The sequence below is a fragment of the Dermacentor albipictus genome, unplaced genomic scaffold (assembly GCF_038994185.2).
Source record: "Dermacentor albipictus isolate Rhodes 1998 colony unplaced genomic scaffold, USDA_Dalb.pri_finalv2 scaffold_19, whole genome shotgun sequence".
NCBI lineage: Eukaryota > Metazoa > Arthropoda > Arachnida > Ixodida > Ixodidae > Dermacentor > Dermacentor albipictus.
The window spans coordinates 3,796,235-3,811,711 of NW_027225573.1; the positions used below are offsets into that span (position 1 = coordinate 3,796,235).

Here is a 15,477-nt window from a genome sequence, read left to right on the forward strand (position 1 = left end):
AGAGCACCGAGTCTGACTGGTGTACGGTTCGACTTGCTGAATGCCATTTTTGTTTTGAACGGAAGTGGCGCTACTGGAAATCCCCGCTCATCATCATCGTTTCTGCCTGGTTCGATAGAGTGGCTCTGCAGCAGTTCCGGTTTCAGCTTAGTAAGCCATGTCAAGACAATCCAGCAGCTGATTTGTTTCTTCGCGCACGACGCTGCGAGCAGGCCGCGTTTTTTCATTTGTGTGACTGGTGTCGGCACGGCGGTGTTTGCTTTGTGTGCTGTGTCGAGGTTTCGGCGATCCAACGCGGCATACGGAAACATCGCGTCATGTCTCTCATGGCGCCGACAGTGCCCGTGCAGACTGCGCTGCGTAATGCCGGCAAGCGGGTGCCGGGAGGCCTACGATTTGTCGCCTTCCGATGTGCTCCCTACCGACGCGGAAAATGTTCCGCTGAGACTTGCGCAAAGGTTGCATTGCGGTTCTGGACACCGTCTCACTGACAGTTTCACAGGTGGTGACACTGCTGTACTGACATGCGCAGAACTCGACGACGGCGAGATCATTCATCAGGTTTTTGCTGCACCGCCGGACGATGACCGAGTCGGAAGTTGACGCACCATGTGCTACGCTGCCTTACATGCGGGTCGTTTACAAGCAGTGACTCTGCTTTCAGACACTCTCTGAGATTCAGGCTTATCTGATTGCGCGTAAACGGAACAGCGTGCAACGGCACATTCACGATTTCTTTAAGCCTACTGCCGAGCCCGAATAAGTGCGTGGAAATAAAGGATTTCATTTTTTTTTTCTTAATCTGCTTTTTCGGACACCTGTTTATTCGGACATTTCCGCAGTCCCCGTGAGGTCCGAATAAACGGTCGGCGACTGTATACCTTTACGGTAAACTGTTGATCCTGCTGTCTGTCCACTAATTGCTGTGATACCCCAATTCTGCGAAGCACTTGAACAGTCGTGTACTCCGTTGGAGTTTACTGCTTATGAATTACGACTTTCATGTAGAGTATTTTCGTGGCTGTGACAACGTTGGTGCAGACTATTTAAGCAGAATAGCTACAGACCCGGATCAATGTGACATGAAAGTTGTAGCATGAACTGTGCGACTCTTGATACACCATAGTGCTGCCCTCCTCGACTTCTTAAACTTGCGGGGAAAACTCATAGGAGTTTGGACTATTTGAATGGCGTGGCCAAATGTGCGTGACTGCTGTGGGGCGGCGACAGACGAAGAGGAAGAGAAGGGCCGGTGTCTGGGCCGAAGCGGCAGCCACGCGAACTGCCTGAGCTTCCTGGGCTGGCCTTCTGTGCCGAACGAGCCGAGCAGTTCGTCTACCCAAGGTTGGTGTTCCTGGGTGTGCTGTCAGAACAGGCCGGGCTGTCCTTGGGCTTCAACCGGCCTGCTCCACTGCTGGGCAAGCATCCGATGCCGGCGTGTTCAGGTACAGCCAAGCCTTTCGGACGGACTACACTGGTGGGCAGACGTCCCGACCCAGCTTTCACGCGAGTGGCTCGTCGTGTGCCGGGCATCCGCCCCGGCCTCCAGCCCCTGCGCCTCCCCGCTGCTACAGATTCATCGTTGCGTCTCTTCGTGCCTTGTGTGTTTGATACCGACACGCGATAAGTTGCCTTCCTACATTGACGCTGTGCTTGACTACCTAAGCGACAGACACTCATGAAGTGAACTGTGTGTTTTATCGTGTACGTTACCCTAGTCCCGTCCCCGTGTCTTTAAAGCCTCTCTGTGTTCATTGTGCCATCCCTGTATGTTTGAGGCCTGGGCTCACATCATCATATCACAAACTTCAAGTTGATGGGATTTCTAGTCTTCTTTGATGTGTACCCAATGTACCTTACATAGGGGTTTTTGCATTTCCCTGCCATCGAAATGCAGCCATTGTGGCCGGGATTTGATCCCATGCCCTCTGCTTGAGCAGCGCAATGCCAAAGGCACTACACTACGGTATTTACTTTGTTGGCAGAAGGGTTTAGTTTGACGTAGTAGTTCCGCGGAAACCTGCAAGCGAGAAAGAAGTAATTAATAAAGTGAAATTCAGACATCCACCCGTTCGTAACAATTGCTACAAAGGACACCCATACGGGTTCCCCGAAAGAAAAGCCTCGGAGTTGAAGAAAAATTGCTAGCCGCCTGGTTAGCTCAGATTGTAGACCGGCTGCTCCGGAAAGGCAGTGGTCCCCGGTTCGAGTCCCGGGCAAGGACAAATTTTTTTTCAACTCTGAGGCTTTTCTTTTGAGGAAACTGTATGGGGTTTCCTTTGTAGCAATTGCTACGAAGGGGTAGATGTCTGATTTTCCCATTAATAAGGGTTTAGTTCCTGAGTAATTTATTATCTCAACCTGTTGTAGTTTTCAAAGGTACATTTCATGCTTGTATTCTGTTGCTTCGATGCTAGTAATTATTGTTAATCAAACAATGTGTCCATCTTGTTTTATAACACTTGTTTGAGTAGCCTGCTAATTATGGCAACTTATTTTTCCACAGTAATCCTCTTTCCCTTGAAGCCTAGGCATTGCATGAAACCACATATTTTTCAATAAGATTTGTTCATTATCTCCTATGATCTGAATGCTGAACTTTTCTTACCTGTGTGAACATAGGCAAAACCGCTTTTGCCTATGTGTTAACCTGTTGCATGAGTGAAAATGAATTGTTGGCTTTACTTTTTCAGGTGCCCTGCTCGCTCTCACCCATGCAACACATTCCAGTGGTCTTCTCTCGCCGACTGGGTGCATCGAAATACCATTAGAAGGTCCAATAAACGGTGCTTGTGACATGTATGACATGCTTTTGCTTAAACCGGAGGACTTCACGCTTGATGAAAGCTCAAGTGGGTGTACAGAAATACCTACGTAAAGTATACAGTGGAACCCCGTTCATACGTTTTTCACCAGACCGGGGGAAAGAAACGTAACAGCCGGGAAAACGCAACAGTGAGGAAAGCTCCGAAAATGAATGAAAATTGCAGCTTCCACTATAGACAATTTATTTCCACTGAGTGCGCTTAGGACTTGAAAATGTCTGGAATGGTGGTTTGCCGTTTCTTTCGCTCGCTAGAAATCACCACACATTTCTCAATAGCCTGGAAGGCCGCATTGCTGTCAGCGTCGCTGTGAGGTGCGACGTACCTGAGGAGGAACTCCAGAGCTGCGACGGCTTCTCCAAAGCCAGGATTAGGCAACTCCCCGGCATCATGCGGCTCGTGCTCCTCGTAGTCACCGCGCCACGGCAATGGCAACGGACGAAAGAATATCCGCGGGAAATTTTGCCCTCTTTGGCATAATCATGCTAACGTGCTAACGATTGTTCAGTATTGCTGCGGAGCGCGCGCGTCCGAGCAGCCCGGTTGCGCGCGGCGCGGCTTCGCGAGAAATGTAAACAAGAGAGGAGAGCTGGCCCGATAGGCGGAGCAACGCCAACTTCCGGCTTCACAAAGAGTGACGTCAGGGCCTCTCCCAAGTTTCCTTCCTCCATGAGTCGACTTGTCCAAAAACCATGCGGTGACTGTAATCACAGTGATGATAGTGAGAGCATTTTTCACGAATGGCCACTTAGTGGTGGCCTATCGAACTGGCGTGCGGCTTCTTGCAGCCAGTTCTATAGCCAAGCCAGGCCAAAACTTGTCAAAAGCTAAAATGGCGGTTGACGCGGCTTGCCTGCTGTAGTCCAGGCAGGTTCGGGGTGCTAAGTTGTGACGTATCACGCGGGAATGTTTACACAGCTACTACGTAACAGCGGGGTTCCTTATACATTGGATCCTATGGAAGCTATGCCGGGACCGGATGAAAACGACGTAGCAGCCGGGAAAACGCAGCAGTGAGGAACGTTAACAGCGGGGTTCTAGTGTACTTATCTTTTTCATTTACAAGTACATGCCAATACTTTGCCTGACATATTCCACCTCAAAATTACGCTTTACTGTAAATTTGTGAACAAACCATTACAGCAAAAAAGCACTGCAGTAAGAAGAGTACGAGTAATCAAACATGTACTAAACTTGCAAGAATTACATTTGCATACTTGTAGCAAATATAAAAGTGAGGTACATTCTTTTTCTGGGTGCATTTTCTTGAAGGTCATACATGGAGAACGTACTTGTAGGTCATACAAAACTTGTTCATGATGTATCACATGAGTGTCGGCAGTGCTAATCAATTTATGCCGAAAATTGTGTTCCTCTTTGTATCGAGCAAAGTGCCAGGCAAACCTATATGTGAAAGTGGCATTCTTGGAGCAAACATAATGCAGACCTACTTGTCTTCAATGCTGATCGCAAATAGACAAGTGTACAAAATAGGTTTAAAGAGTGAATTATATTAAGCGACATGAATTCATTCTGAAAGGACCTGGTACGAATGCAGCAAAAAATAATTCTGAACAGGGGCAAACAGGACTGGGTTATATAGGGCAGGATTAAACAGGACTCGTCATCATCAGCCTGTTTTATGTCCACTGCAGGACGAAGGCCTCTCTCTGCAATCTCCAATTGCCCCTGTCCTGTGCCAACCGATTCCAACTAGCGGCTGCGAATTTCCCAATTTCATCACTCCACTTAGTCTTCTGTCGTCCTCGATAGCGTTTTCCTTCTCTTGGTGCCCACTGTGTAACCCTAATGGTCCAACGGTTATCTAATCTGCGCATTACATGACCTGCCCAGCTCCAGTTTTTTCTCTTAATGTCAATTAGAATGTTGTCTATACCCGTTTGCTCTCTGATTCAAACCGCTCTCTTTCTGTTTCTTAACATTATGCCTAGCAATTTTCGTTCCATCGCTCCTTGCTCGGTCCTTAACCTGTTCTCAAGCTTCTTTGTCAGTCGTCAAGTCTCTGCCCCATATGTCAGCACTGTTATAATAAGTTGATTGTACAGCTTCCTTTTCAATGATAATAATAAGCTTCCAGTCAGGAGCTGGCAATGTCTGCCGTATGCGATCCAACCCCTTTTTATTCTGTGTATTTCCTTCTCATGATCAGGGTTCCCTGTGAATAATTTACCTAGGTAAACGTACTCCTTCACACACACTAGAGGCCGACTGGCGATCCTGAACTTTTGTTCCTTTGCCCGGCTGTTTATCATTATCTTTGTCTTCTGCATAATAATCTTGAACCCCACTCTTACACTCTCTCTGTTAAGATCCTCAATCATTTGTTGCAACTCATCTGCATCGTCACTGAATAGAACTATGTCATCGGCAAACCAAAGGTTGCCGAGATATTCGCGGTTGATCTTTACGCCTAAGCCTTCCCGGTTTAATGGCTTGAATACTTCTAAGCATTGGAGAGATTGTGCCTCCCTGTCTGATCCCTTTCTTTAGAGGTATCTTCCTGCTTTTCTTGTGTAGAATTAAGGTAGCTGTAGAACCTCTGTAGATATTTTCCAAGGTATTTACGTAAGCGTTCTGTACTTCTTGATTGCGTAATGCCTCTATGAGTGCTGGTATCTCTACTAAATTAAATGCCTTTTTGTAAATCTTTGAAAGCCATATAGAGAGGCTTATTGTACTCTGCGGATTTCTCGATTATACAATTAATGGCATGGATGTGATCCATTGTAGAGTATTCCTTCCTGAAGCCAGCCTGTTCCCTTGGTTGACTAAATTCTATTATTGCCCTTATTCTATTCGAGATTATTTTGGTGAATATTTTATATAAAACTTGGAGTAAGCTAATGGGCCTATAGTTCTTCAATTCTTTAACGTCTCCCATTCTGTGGATTAGTATAATGTTTGCATTCTTCCAGTTTTCTAGGACCCTTGCATTCGATAGACACTTCGCATAGAGAGCTGCCAGTTCTCCAAGCGTTATGTCTCCTCCATCTTTGATTAAATCTACTGTTCTTCCATCTTGTCCTGCCGATTTTTCCCGTTTCATGTCTTGCAAGGCGCTTCTGACCTCATCGCTAGTTATAGGAGGAGTCTCTGCAGCCTGTTCATTACTGCTTTGAATGGAGGTATCGTGGCCCCTCTGGGTACTGTACAGGTCAGTATAGAATTCTTCCGCTGCTTTTACTATATCCTCGAAATTGCTAATGATATTACCCTGCTTATCTTTCAGTGCATACATCTTGGTTTGTCATATGCCAAGTTTTTTTCTCACCGATTTCAGGCTGCGTCCCTTTTTTATGCTTTCTTCAGTCTTTCTCACGTTATAGTTTCGAATATCCCTTATTTTGGCCTTGTTGATCAGTTTTGACAGTTCCGCCAATTCTATCCAATCTCTTGACTTGGGCGCTCATTTTTTGTCGTTTCTTTATTAGGTCCTTTGTTACTTGGGAGAGCTTGCCTACTGGTTGCCTTGGTGCCTTGCCTCCCACTTGAATTGCTGCCTCTGAAGCCAACCTAGTTACGGTTTCATTCATTAGCTCTATGTCATCGCCATCTTGGGACAAAGCAGGACATAAACGGGTCAGGATTAAACAGGATTAAGCAGGATTTGAAAAGGTCTGTAGTGAACAGGATCAAATTGGCTCCCGTACTTGCCACTTTGTGTGGACGAGTGTGTACTCTGACGTGCATCATTGTGCTTGCGAATGTCTGCACTGTCAACGCTCCAAGACAACACAACGCATAAAGTTGATAATTCACTGGTTTCACTCACCTGATGCCCTGTTTGATCACATTCAGATCGACATTGTCGGCCTGCTGCCGCCATCTCGAAGTGCATGCTACGTAGTCGCTTGTGTAGACTGTTTGTGTATACCCGCTGGCCTTAAGCACTTCCTCTCACTCAAATAACGGCACTTGTAGTGTCTTCCGCGTTTGTCGGTGGCTGCATCTCACGCTTCAGATGACCCAGCGCTGTTATGACCGATCGCGGCCGACAGTGTGAATGTGATCTCGTGTGAGCTTGCATGCCTGCTTGGCGTCCACCATATCCATACTACTGCGTATCACCCATCGCCAAATGGAATGGCTGAATGCCTTTACCGTCAACTTAAAGCCGCCTTGATGGCCCGCCAGGCTCGCTCTTTTTGCGCTGGAGACCTTCCTCTGGTCATGCTAGGCGTGCACTCCTATTTCAAGGAAGACCTCGGTTGCACGGCTCGGTCGTACGGCGTGAAGACATCCTACCTTCTCAAGCCTCCCTGTAACGGCTCTTTCAAGGTACTCGAGCGGACAGAAAAAAAAAAAAACTTGTCACCATCGATTTCAAAGAACGTTAAGAAGTCTTGGCGATAGACAGGGTAAAACCAGCCTACCTAGCGACCTCATCAACACTGTCCTCTTTCAACAAATTTACAACCGCTGAAATGGCGGATCTACCCGATCGCTGGATATCAAAGGCTGTTTTTTGAGCACCGCTGCACCGACTTCAAAGTGGACAAGCGTCGTGAGTGACAAGTAATACAGAATAAGAGAAACAAAATAGCAATCGATTGCACAAGTAAAATGGTAGTACAATTTGTCAACAACATGAAACGGCAGCGGTGAACAAGAACAGAAAAAAAATTGAAGGCGTATACTAGTCCTTCAAATAAATAAGCATGCAAAATCGTCTGCTAACACAGTTCTGCTTACACGAGGAATCAAAATCTTGTCGGTTTAATATGTTTAGCAGCGAAGGTATTGTGTAAGACAGATTGTTCGCCATAGGAAGTTCTGGCGGTGGGTACCAACCATAGCTCTTTATGTCTGGTCGGATGAACACTTGTATTTACTCGTAGTCTTGCCAGGGGAACTGCATCATCAGTACCAAATTTAACAAAACCTTTATGACACATCAACCTATAATTGTAAAAACAAAACACCGGAAGAATATTATGTTTAGGAAGAAGGAGTTCTGTGGAGTAAGTATAATGTACACCAGCTATGTAACGCACAGCTCTTTTCTGTCAAATGTAGCTTGTGCAAATTTGCCGCACCAGTTGTGACCAACACCAGGATGCAGTACTGCATGATAGATACTACCAGAGCATTATTTAGTATTACGTTCACCTTAGTAAGGATAATGCGTCACATATGTGCAATGACACCAATGGCAGATGACAATTTGGATTGGAGTTAACATGCTCATTCCAGGTAAGGTGCTTTGAAAAGTACTCCAAGGTATCGACCATCTCTAACTGCTGACAACCCAGGCGGAAATTCGTGGTAGTGGTCAACGTTTTACCTCTAGGCATGTAGAAAATTACTTTCTTATTTTTAGGGTTTGGTTTTTAAACAGTTGATCGCGGCCCAACGTTCTAAATCCGACAGCGTCTTGTTAGCCTTTCTTTATCCGATTCCAAGTTGCCTGTATTAAAAACGGTTCTGTCGTCCGCATGCGAAACAAATGTAGCGTTATCTGTGCAGTGTATGATGCCATTTATGTAAATCAATAATAAAAATGGCCCCAGAATGCTTCCTTGCGGCACACCAGTGATAACTGGCTTCCTCGAAGATTTCGCGTTACTGGTATTTACGATCTGTCGCCTGTTGGAAAGATAAGATTTAAGAAGCGAGTAGGCGGTTCCGCGCACAACGTACTTTTCTAATTTAAGAAGTATAAAATGATTAATTAAATCACAGAACTTTGAGAAATCTTATGTATATGCCTAGTGCCATATGTTTACGGCTTATTAATGCATCTACAATAAATTCTTGACTCGGGAGGGCTGTTTCCGTAGAACGGTGCTTTCTAAAGCTACGTTGAAAGTCTTCACGCAAGTTGTAACGGTTAAAGAATCGTAGTAATCGCATATGCGTTATTTGATCAATACCTTTAGGAGATGCTGGAATTATTGATATATGCCGATAATTATTTAGTGTATTTTTATCACCGCGCTTAAAGATGGGAACAACACGGGTAATTTGCACTTCCTTGGGAAAGGTTCTCGTAGAGAATATTCTGTTATAAATAGGGCTGAGAATAGGGCTTATAATATCAAGCACATACATTATACGGCGAATCTGGATACATTCGGCATCCAGTGACTTGCTATTGCTTTTAGCGCTGATACGAGAAAAAAAAAAAAAAACGGTGCCCTTCCGCTCTGTGAAGAAGGATGACCAGCGAAGCTGTGTATGTGGGCCCCTTAACCCTTTCGCTGTCACGGACGTACCGGTACGTCATGGCGCTCCCGCCCCCTCAGTGTCACTGACGTACCGGTACGTTCTCTATCGTGCGTTCAAAATTTCGCGCCTGAGCGCAAAGCTGGCGTTCCTGGATTGGCCCCGCCATCTGTAGAATATTTCTACAAGTTCGTATTTTCGCCCAGCACTGTGTTGATACATGTATTGAAGAGTACGGTGCGACTGCCCCTCCCCCCTCTCTCCTTGCTCAGTGGCGCGGTCGCTCCGCGTTCGCTGGATCATGCGTCGCGCGCGTGTGGTTATAGGTTCAAGGGTTGTTCTGCTATCTTCGCTGGCTTGAAGGTTTTTTTTTTTTCTGTTAGTGCGTCTGCTACGGCGCGTCAAGTTCAGAGGCGCGCGCCGTTGCCTCTCCGAAGAGAGATCGACACATGATTGCTTCTCTCGCCGCACCTTCGCTTCCGGCTTGCTGCAGTAAATGTAAAGCCCCTCAAACTTTGTTTTAATCTTTTTCCGTCTCACTCTATCTTCTTGATCAGACAACGTCATGTATCTCTCCGTTGTGCGGGCGATTGAAAGCGCATCCTCCCTGCGCGCGGTTAGTTCCCTGGTATGCTCGTTCCCTGAAACCAAGCCGTCACTGGGGGTGCGTCACGGCCAGATTTGTCCGACAGCGAAAGGGTTAATGGCGAACTGCACCTCCGCCGCGGGTCGGCCCAGCATTTGACCATCTGCGCGATCGGCCCACGTATGGGGGAGTTCTTTGCTTACAACGACGACACGAAAATTTCCTTGGACGGTAGAGGTATACGGCTTAGCTGTAAAGCTTCACGGGGGCTAGTTGGAGCAAGGAAAAGCGATGCACCATTGCTGTTTACTGGAAGAAACAGCGTAATTGTTGAGCTTGTGATGGACGTCCTGGTGGGGCGCTAAATTAAAGACATCATTAAAACCGTATGCTATTGCTTCTCTGGAAAGTTGCTGCCAATCGTGGTGCAAAATGTCGGGCATAGCTGAGTGGGAGTTGGGCTGTAACAATGCATTCAATTTGCGCCAAAGTACATCGCTATGTCGGTTAGCAGGGTTAATAAGTATTCGAAAAAAGCATCTTTGACATCCCTAATCCTATTTGTTAGACTGTTTCTATATTTCTTAAACACTCTAAGCAAAGCTTCATCTCTAGATTGCACAAATTTGGCACATAAAGCATGTTTCTCTTTAATCATATCAAGAAGCTCACGAGTAAGCCAAGGTTTCCCTACTCTCTAATGGCCTTGTTATTTTCCTTCGCGGGAAGTGAGTATAATATACTGGTTTAAAAATATTGGTGAAAGCGGAGCATGCAGAATTGCTGCTTTGTGTCCGGTAAACGTTATCCCACGCTAGCTGAGTAATGCAATGGCACGGCGAAAGGCCTCGAAATTTGATGACGTAATTGACTGAACATAAACTGTACACTCTTCAACAAATTTACACCCTCTCGCTCATATCTTGCCACACAACGATAATCGTCATCTGTCTTGTCCGCATTTCCTTTCGTTAACGCTGCGAACGCGCTACTTCGAAGTCACGAACGACATGCGCGTAATGAGCATGACGGAGCATTCTCGACTGGAAAGTAGCGAGCGCAGCGTTTTCAAGAAAGGAAACGCAAGCGAGGCAGATGACGATTACTGTTGTGTGGCAGATATACACCCCAAAGGATGTACTTTTCAGCCTAAGAATGTAGAGTCTAAAATTTTTACGCCCTTAATGGTGTTTTCGCAGTGGTACCACCCGTACCGTTAGGGACAAAAGCTCATAGAGGTCGACAGTAGAGCTCTAACTAGATATGCGATCACAAAAAAAGACGTAGTTGAAAACTATGTAATGATTCTAACAGCCTCGGGAGCACAGAATTATCTGCCAAGATAATTTCACTGGGACAGATATGAAACTATTTTGTCGGATATTTCTGTGCGCCCAAGGCGGTCAGGCCGCCATTGGAACCTGAACCTGGCAACGTTTAACGCTAGAAGGTTATCTAGTGAGGCGAGTGTAGCTGTGCTATTGGAGGAATTAGAGGGCAGTAAATGGGATATAATAGGGCTCAGTAGTAAAGAAGCATATACAGTGCTAAAAAACGGGCACGTCCTGTGCTACCGGGGCTTAGTGGAGAGACGAGAACTAGGAGTCGGATTCCTGATTAATAGGAATATAGCTGGTAACACAGGAATTCTATAGCATTAACGAGAGGGTGGCAAGTCTTGTTGTGAAACTTAATAAGAGGTACAAAATGAAGGTTGTACAGGTCTACGCCCCTGCATCGTCATGATGACCGGGAAGTCGAAAGCTTTTATGAAGACGTGGAATCGGCGATGGGTAGAGTGAAAACAAAATACACTATACTAATGGGCGACTTTAATGCCAAGGTAGGCAAGAAGCAGGCTGGAGACAAGGCAGTGGGGGAATATGGCATAGGTACTAGGAATAGCAGGGGAGAGTTATTAGTGGAGTTTGCGGAACAGAATAATATGCGGATAATGAATACCTTCTTCCGCAAGCGGGATAGCCGAAAGTGGACGTGGAGGAGCCCGAATGGCTTGACTAGAAATGAAATAGACTTTATACTCTGCGCTAACCCAGGCATCATACAAGATGTGGACGTGCTCGGCAAGGTGTGCTGCAGTCACCATAGGATGGTAGGAACTCTAATTAGCCTAGACTTGAGGAGCGAACGGAAGAAACTGGCACATAAGAAGCCGATCAATGAGTTTGCGGTAAGAGGGAAAATAGAGGAATTCCGGATCAAGCTTCAGAACAGGTATTCGGCTTTAACTCAGGAAGAGGATCTTAGTGTTGACGATATGAACGACAATCTTATGGCATCATTAAGGAGTGTCCAATAGAAGTCGGGGGTAACTCCGCTAAACAGCATGCCAGTAAGCTATCGCAGGAGACCAAAGATCGGAACAAGAAACACCAATGTATGAAAGCCTCTAACCCTACAGCTAGAATAGAACTGGCAGAACTTTCGATGTTAATCAACAAGCGTAAGACAGCTGACATGGGGAAGTATAATGTGGATAGAATTGAACATGCTCTTAGTAACGGAAGACGCATAAAAGCAGTGAAGAAACTAGGAATAGGGAAGAATCAGATTTATGCTTTAAGAGACAAATCCGGCAATATCATTACCAATATGGACGAGATAGTTCAAGGGGCGGAGTAGTTCTATAGGGATTTATAAAGTACCAGAGGCACCCACGACGATAATGGAAAACAGAATAGTCTAGAGGACGTTGAAATCCCAGAAGTAACGCCGGAAGAAGTAAGGGAAGCCTTGGGAGCTATGCAAAGGGGGAAGGCAGCTGGGGAATATCAGATAACAGCAGGTTCGTTGAAGGGTGGTGGGCAGATTGTGCTAGAGAAACTGGCAACCCTGTATACGCAATGCCTCGTGACTTCGAGCGTACGGGAACCCTTGGAAGAACACTAACATAATCCTAATCCATAAGAAAGGGGACGCCAAAGACTTGAAAAATTATAAACCGATCAGCTTACTGTCCGTTGCCTACAAAGTATTTACTAAGGTAATCACAAATAGAATCAGGAACACCTTTATTTATTTATTTATTTGTTTGTTTATTTATTCATTTCCTCAAAGGTCTCTGTTGAGACAATACATGAGGGAGTGGGGAGTTAGTGACAAAGACATACTACAAATTACAAAGGGATATTTCCGATGAGTCGCTTGAATGCAAGTGGGTCGATAATAGTGGCAACTTCGGTGGGCAGGCCATTCCAGTCTCGTGTTGTGCGCAGAAAAAATGATTGCTGAAAAGTAACGGTATGGGCTTGTGGGGGATATACTGTATTAGAGTGACTCGTGCGGGCAATGCGATGTGCTCTTTTTATGTACGGGTTGTCAAAAGGCAAGGAATGAAAGAATTTATGAAGATTAAGACGGGCTATTCTACGGCGTGAGGCTAGAGAGGGTAGGTTTATTTGGGCTTTTAGTGCCGAGATGCTTGTATTGTATGAATAAGTTGACAGGATAAATCGTGTCGCGCGGTTCTGAACCGACTCGAGGGCTTTAATAAGGTTATTGTCTTAGACTTCTGTCAACCAAAGGACCAGGCAGGATTCCGTAAAATCTACTCAACAATTGACCATATTTACCCTATCAGTCAGGTGATAGGGAAATGTGCGGAATATGACCAACCCTTATATATAGCTCTCATTGATTACGAGAAAGCGTTTGATTCAGTCGAAACCTCAGCAGTCATGGAGGCATTACGGAATCGGGGTGTAGACGAGCCGTATGTAAAAATACTGAAATATATCTATAGCGGCTCCACAGCCACCGTAGTCCTACATAAAGAAAGCAACAGATCCCAATGAAGAAAGGCTTCAGGCAAGGAGATACGATCTCTCCAATGCTATTCACAGCGTGTTTACAGGAGGTATTCAGAGACCTGGATTGGAAATAATTGGGGATACGAGTTAATGGAGAATGCCTTAGTAACTTGCAATTCGCTGATGATATTGCCTCGCTTAGTAACTCAGGGGACCAACTGCAATGCATGCTCACTGACCTGGAGAGGCAAAGCAGAAGGGTGGGTCTGAAAATTAATCTGCAGAAAACTAAAGTAATGTTTAACAGTGTCGAAAGAGAACAGCAGTTTACGATAGGTAGCGAGGCACTGGAAGTGGTAAGGGAATACATCTACTTAGGGCAGGTAGTGACCACGGATCCGGATCATGAGACTGAAATAACCAGAAGAATAAGTATGGGCTGGGGTGCGTTTGGAAGGCATTCTCAGATCATAAACAGCAGGTTGCCATTACCTCTCAACAGAAAAGTGTATAACAGCTGTGTCTTACCAGTACTCGCGAACGGGGCAGAAACCTGGAGGCTAACGAAAAGGGTTCTACCTAAATTGAGGACGACGCAACGAGCTATAGAAAAAAGCATGATGGGTGTAACGTTAATGGATAAGAAAAGAGCAGATTGGGTGAGGGAACAAACGCGAGTTAATGACATCTTCGTTGAAATCAAGAAAAAGACATGGGCACGACATGTAATCAGGAGGGAAGATAACCGATGGTCATTAAGGGTTACGGACTGGATTCCAAGGGAAGGGACTCGTAGCAGCGGACCCGCCGTGGTTGCTCAGTGGCTATGGTGTTAGGCTGCTGAGCACGAGGTCACGGGATCAAATCCCGGCCACGGCGGCCGCATTTCGTCGGGAGCGAAATGCGAAAACACTCGTGTAGTTAGATTTAGGTGCACGTTAAAGAACCCCAGGGTGTCGAAATTTCCGGAGTCCTCTACTACGACGTGCCTCATAATCAGAAAGTGGTTTTGGCACGTAAAACCCCGTACTTTATTTTTAAGCGTAGCAGGGGGCGGCAGAAAGTTAGGTTGGCGGATGAGATGAAGTTTGCAGGGACATCATAGCCACAATTAGTACATGACCAGGGTAGTTGGAGAAGTATGGGAGAAGCCTTTGCCCTGCAGTGGGCGCAACCAAGCTGATGATGATGATAATGATGATGATGATGAAGGCGATCAGAATGATTACAAAGTTTTCAACTACGCCTATTGTCATCGTATGTCTAGTTAGAGCTCCGTTGTCGTCCTCTATAAATTTTTGGTATGCACTAACGGTTAGGATGTTACCAGCGCGACAAGGAAACACGCCTAAGGGCGTAAACAGTTTTAGTTTAGAAATGCAGCCCGAACATGTTCCAGCAGCACAACTGTAATCTGTTAAAAACCAAGGTGTCAGCGCTGTGTTAAGGTAACGCCGCCAACTGAATTCGAAACATTCTTGCGACCTCAACGCACATGCGCACGTCATCAAACCTAAAGGCCAGACAATGATCTGGCCAATGGAAGTATCTATCTATCAAACCCCTCGCACATTGGCGTGGCTTAACCGGAGAACTGTTCTGGGCACTTCACTTGAACTGCTCTCGCTGTTATTCAGGCCGGCGGGAGGTGTTCCGAAAAGGAAATGTTAATTTAGTGTACTTCTAATTGAACATATTTCTTGAAGACCCAAATTTTTGCAAAATATTGTAGCGTGTACCATCTGTACCCGTAGTAGTCTTCTGCAGACGACACCACAGAGCTCGTGGTGTCGTCTTCTCGTGTCGTGTCCCCGTCTACGTTTTGCGCTGTTAACACCAGGTTGGAAAACCAACAAGCCCATGCTGCTGTTTAAGCAGTTTCCTGAAGGCTGTGTTCGAGCGTGCATATCGGTTTCTCAATAGAACGGCCAATGTCGCTTCGGTTTATGGTCACGGCGTTTCGACTTGAGCTTCAATTTCAGAGCATGCGTTTGCGGCACAGAGTTGTGAAACAGTCGTGTTCAAAGCACGTCCTGGACACAACCTTATTTCGGAAAATTCATCAGCGACTGTCTCTCGAATTTCTTCGCTAAAGCCAGAGTCACGAATT

General features: G+C 45.8%; 1 long non-coding RNA gene across 1 annotated transcript in view; it reads left to right on the forward strand.

The window, feature by feature from the left end:
• LOC139052159 (uncharacterized) overlaps positions 1–2,797 on the forward strand; it is a 41,151-nt gene extending 38,354 nt beyond the window's left edge. Inside the window, exon 5 of the long non-coding RNA XR_011509746.1 lies at positions 2,694–2,797. This is a non-coding gene — a long non-coding RNA (uncharacterized lncRNA). The remainder of the gene's footprint in view (positions 1–2,693) is intronic.
• Positions 2,798–15,477: the final 12,680 nt, after the last annotated feature.